Here is a 5,000-nt window from a genome sequence, read left to right as displayed (position 1 = left end):
ATAGATCGCCGCTTCGTTTCCAAACGGACCCAAAGCACTTTCCCTCCTGCCCAATCCCGGAGTCGTGCGCCGCGCTGACTCCGCCTCCACGTCATGCTGAAATCAGCCGCGCCTTTCCAGACACGGAGCTCTGCCTGTCCGAGCAGCGTCCGAGCGGATTCCTTCACCGTCCCTGCTCGTTCTAATAACGCCTGACGCCCGAACTTTTATGGTTTGAACTCATCGAAAGCCTTCAGACGTCTCATTGCTCACAACCGGTTAAGATCAAATAAGTCTTAAGTGTTAAACATAAAACATTCAGTAGGTTGAAAGAGTTTGCAGTACAATCTCTTACAAGGCTCAACGCTTTAAGAAAACTTTTTAAAAAGTTAACAAATGTTGCTATATGTTATACATTCTACTAACTGCAAATCTTATATCGTTACATTTAGAGGGCAGTGTACATAAGCCAAGTCCAATGGCAGAGCTGAATTACACATTGTACTTATTTAGCACCCGTGGGAGGGATCCCTTCAGTCTGATCCAGGATCAGCGTTTGTAGCCCAAATCTCAATCTCTGCCTCAGAAGTTGATGTCACACCACACTTGTAAGCGTCCCTATTTTGGCTTGTCGCAATCGATAGCACCGGTGCCCCCTTGTGGTTCTTAACAGAGCTGCATGAGCAACTCTGGAGTCGACGGTGTTGAGTCACTGCTGAGTGAATTCTGAAGGACTGACTACGGTGTTTTCAGAAGGAAAATCAGAAGAATCAGCTGACACGAGATCAGATAATCAATTGAAAAGTCAATGCACAGAGCAAATAAGACAAACAGACCTTATGACAGAGTTTAGGTGTTCAAAGAGCCTTTGTTTCTCCTGCAGGAAAGAGACACCAAGCCATTCAGCTCATCATATAAAATTTATTTAATGACGATATCAATGCAAATATAGCACTACAGTGATTTCCAAGGTACATCATATCTTACCATATCAATATATTATGGCACTCATAATATGGCCACCGTTTAAGTAGACACACAAAGCCAACAGCTTTTGTAAACTAGTTTTCTCAATAATACTTAATTTACCCCTTCATTGTAATAAATTGCAACTAGATGATTACTTAGTATATCTGAATTACAAATTGGGCACCGTTTATTTAGACTGAGTCACAGCCTAAACTTTCTGTATGTTGGAGAGAATCTTCTAAGAACTCCCAGCATGCATTGCACCAGCCCTCTTCCTCTACTGTGATTCTACTTCCTGTTTGATAAAGACTATACTCATAGTGGCCATCTGAGTCCTGTGGCATTGCTTGGCTATGCCTGTGACACCACGGCAACACCATGGTGACACCATGGCAACACCTTAGTAACACCATTAATGACACTGCAACATCACCTTCACATGTTTCAGTAATGTTTACATGGTGAAAACTGTACAGGTTGGTGCTAACTATTCAGAAAATAACAACAACGATAAAACAACCACACCAAGAACTTAAAAACACTTGAGTGCCAAAGTACAGTTACGGAAAGATCCACTCGTCAATAGTTAGAACAAACTGCGTTCTATCTGACCTCCAAAAAGAAAGAAAGAAAAACTGAACAGGTAGAACAGAAGTGAAGAGAAATAACAGAAGAGTTACCAGCAGTGAGGAATTTTACATTTGATTTATAATAGCAGTAGTGATTCAATATAGCAGCAAACGTATTCCAAAATATCCAGAGTGACAAAACTGCGCTGGTGGTGCCTGTACATAAATCAACAAATATATAAAAAAAGAAAGAAAAACACAGTAAAAGTAGACCTGTTTAAAGGGACTTGCATAAATGTAGCAGGAAATACTGTGTTGGTGTGTCTGTAACTGTGTCTTCAGTTAGAGGGCTTGCGTTTCAGTGGGCCAAACCATTCGGTACAGCATAGACAGGTTGCCACAGATAGAACTACTAAATTCCTTTATAAAACAATTAAACACCTCGTACTTTTATACATCATATGCTACAATATATTTGTTGATTACAAGTATGAAAGTGGAAATAATTGCTACATAATCAGTACAGTTGTACATATCTATTTTACAATTTTTAACGCTTGTGTTTTTTTATAGCACATTTTGTGTGGGTTGTTTTCCTTTTTGTTGTTGTGCGGATAGTTCCGGCGTTCGTGTGAGGACTGCCGCTGCTGCAGCCCTGAATCAGGTGAGGGTCCCTGGATCAGGTGAGGGTCCCTGGATCAGGCGAGGGTCCCTGGATCAGGTGAGGGTCCCTGGATCGGGCGAGGGTCCCTGGATCAGGCGAGGGTCCCTGGATCGGGCGAGGGTCCCTGGATCAGGCGAAGGTCCCTGGCCGGGCACTAGATCCTGTGGGAGGTGGGATCTTCTCCATGGTGTAAGCAGGCAAACCTCTGCCCCAACACGCACACAAACTCCAGCTTTGCGCATCTGCTAGTGCTCCTTAGTGGAGGGCAGAGTATACGTGTGTGTGTGTGTGTGTGTGTGTGTGTGTGTGTGTGCACGAGTCCCCCCATCGATGTGAAAACCTCCACACCCTCAAACTAATCTCCATGGCAACCATGTATGATTGACACCCGCAACAACGACTACAATGACATGAATATGGGCAGTAAGACTTATGTACATGGACATGTGTGTATGATACAGAGTTACAGACCTGCATGTCCCTCCAGAACTGTGTGGAGGTCCAGCCTCATAAAACCATCCTGGAACACATGAGCGTTGGTTTGGAATCACTCTGTGGTGTGTCTCCTGTTTCCTGTCCCTCAGTGTGACCTCTGACAGCCTGAGGATGTATCCCAGAAGTACTAATGCTGAAGGCAGTGCAGGGCAAGGGGCCTACTTATAAGACTGTTACGAACCCTGCAAGTTCTAGACTGCCACTGAGCAAATCACCTTTCCTCTTTTACTCTAATTCTACTTCCTGTTTGATAAAGACTGCATGCACAGTAGCCATTTGGTTCCAATGGCATTGCTAGGATCTGCCGGTGACATGATGGTCACACCATGGAACGTCATGAAACGTCAGTATGAATTCAAGAGTTTCGGAGAGGATGTTGCAAGTCTGGATCTGCTCTGCCATTTGCACCCATACAATGATTGCTATGATGCGAGCCCTCTGACTTTAATTTCCCCTCATGCCATCAATGTCATCAGTACTCCAAGTGATGACGCTCTTATTTGGAATCTCATTGGTTGCCATCTCCATCACATGCCTCCAGATGGATGTTCCTGGTGGATCTGTCCCTGTGTGTGATGTGATGAAGCATGCAATGTCGGGATGCTTTTTTCAGTGTGTGTTTTTCAGTCTGCTCAGGGAAAATAGACAGACGTATTGCTACAAAAGTCATAGAAAGCATTATGGAATCATCTGCCTATTTCTCTACGTCCAAGATAGACGATCTTTTAGGAAGTATACTTTGACAAACTGAGACCAGAGACTGGCCAGGTTCACAGTTGATCAACAGTAAATATTGACATGATGAGGAGCCACGCAAATATTCTCCCCAATAAAACCTACATCAGCATTACACATCTACTGATAAAAATGTGTGAGTACGTGTTTGAATGTGTGTTTGAGTGTGTGAGAGTGCATTTGAGTGTGTGTTTGAATGTGTGTATTTGAGTATGTGAGTGTGCATATGAGTGTGTATTTGAGTATTTGAGTTTGTGAGCCGGCAGGCTGCTCCCCATTCTTTCCCTGAAGACTTGAGCACAGAGCCATAGCTGCCTCCGAGACCCCTGTCCATGGTGCTGAAACCCGTATCTCAGCACCTCTCTTCTCTAGAAAACCTTTGAGCCCCAGGTCGCCATCCTCTTCCTCATCATCTACTGATCTCTTTGAGTAACTATGCACTAACACTGCCAATTTGCATCTTTGTTTGCATTTTATTTTCAACCAGGTCTGCTCAGCATTCCAGGATCGAAGAGGGAGAACCCGTGGTCCTCAGATCTCAGAGTGCTTGGTGAACGTCTGGTGGTCTTCTCACCTGCCTGGCACCAAGCCAGGCTTGCCAACGTATGCTCAACTGTTCACCATTCACTACTGGAAAGTCCTCACTAAATTCACCGTCTCCAGGATTTCAAAATTGCATCGCTGGTGAATATGGTTTAAATTATGCTTTCTTACCTGTCTGTGTGTGTGTGTGTGTGTGTGTGTGTATGTGTGTGTGTATGTGTGTGTCTGTGTGTTTTTGATTTGGCAATGCAAGCTGTGTTTTGGCTGTGTGTGTATTTTTAATTCAAGTAATTTAAGTGTGTGCTTGTCTACAGGACTATTACATTCCATGTTTGTTCTTCTGATTTACATTCCAGTTACACACAGACAGACAGACAGACAGACACGCACGCACACATGCATGCACACACACACACACACACACACACACACACACACACACACACACACACACACACACACACACACACACACACACAGAGTTAATAGAACAATGGCATACAGACAGGGGTAAGCTGTAAACCCTGTAGAATCAGACTTCATCAAGGTAGGACAACACTCACACACACACACACACGCACACATACATACACACACAAACACACACACACACACACACCCACACCCACACCCACACACCCACACACACGCACACACATCCTCTGTGGTTGAGGAGCTCGGTTCCACCTCCAGGTGCTCCACCCAGACTTCCACTGGAATAAAGCCTCCATTCTGGGTGGGGCCGGAGTCCTGCAGTGCCTCTTCTCACCACCACCCCATCCATTTGTGATGTGGTGAACAGGGGCAGCACCCCTCCACTTGTTTTGGCGATATGCTCATGAAGGCGTGCAGAGCTGCAGACTCTTGGCACAACGTGTCCAGTGTGTTTCTGAAAGGTTGTAAACTCAGGGTGGTTCCTCTCGTACTCGTGATGAGGCATGGCAGCTAAAAGAGAGTCCAAACTAAAGTGTATTTCTCCAGTGTGTAGCGTCTGTGCGTGTGTGTGCGTGTGTGTGTGTGTGTGTGTGTGTGTGTGTGAGCGTGTG

The 5,000-nt window shown here is 44.9% G+C and overlaps 2 protein-coding genes across 3 annotated transcripts in view; both read right to left on the bottom strand.

Moving 5' to 3' along the window:
• atp1b2b (ATPase Na+/K+ transporting subunit beta 2b) overlaps nucleotide 1 on the bottom strand; it is an 18,554-nt gene extending 18,553 nt beyond the window's left edge. Inside the window, exon 1 of the mRNA XM_027025180.3 lies at nucleotide 1. This exon is cut by the window's left edge and continues 595 nt beyond it. The gene's annotated coding sequence lies outside the window, so the exon portion shown is untranslated.
• Nucleotides 2-899: 898 nt separating this feature from the next.
• Nucleotides 900-5,000, bottom strand: part of nyap1 (neuronal tyrosine phosphorylated phosphoinositide-3-kinase adaptor 1) — a 35,270-nt gene continuing 31,169 nt past the window's right edge. For both annotated transcript variants that reach the window (XM_081720045.1, XM_035527240.2), the window contains exon 7: nucleotides 900-5,000. This exon is cut by the window's right edge and continues 673 nt beyond it. The gene's annotated coding sequence lies outside the window, so the exon portion shown is untranslated.

The sequence above is a fragment of the Electrophorus electricus genome, chromosome 8, assembly GCF_041902795.1.
Source record: "Electrophorus electricus isolate QZ-2024a chromosome 8, ASM4190279v1, whole genome shotgun sequence".
In the NCBI taxonomy this organism is placed as follows: Eukaryota; Metazoa; Chordata; class Actinopteri; order Gymnotiformes; family Gymnotidae; genus Electrophorus; species Electrophorus electricus.
Note: the sequence above shows the minus strand (reverse complement) of the source record. Positions and strands in the feature narration are given on the sequence as shown.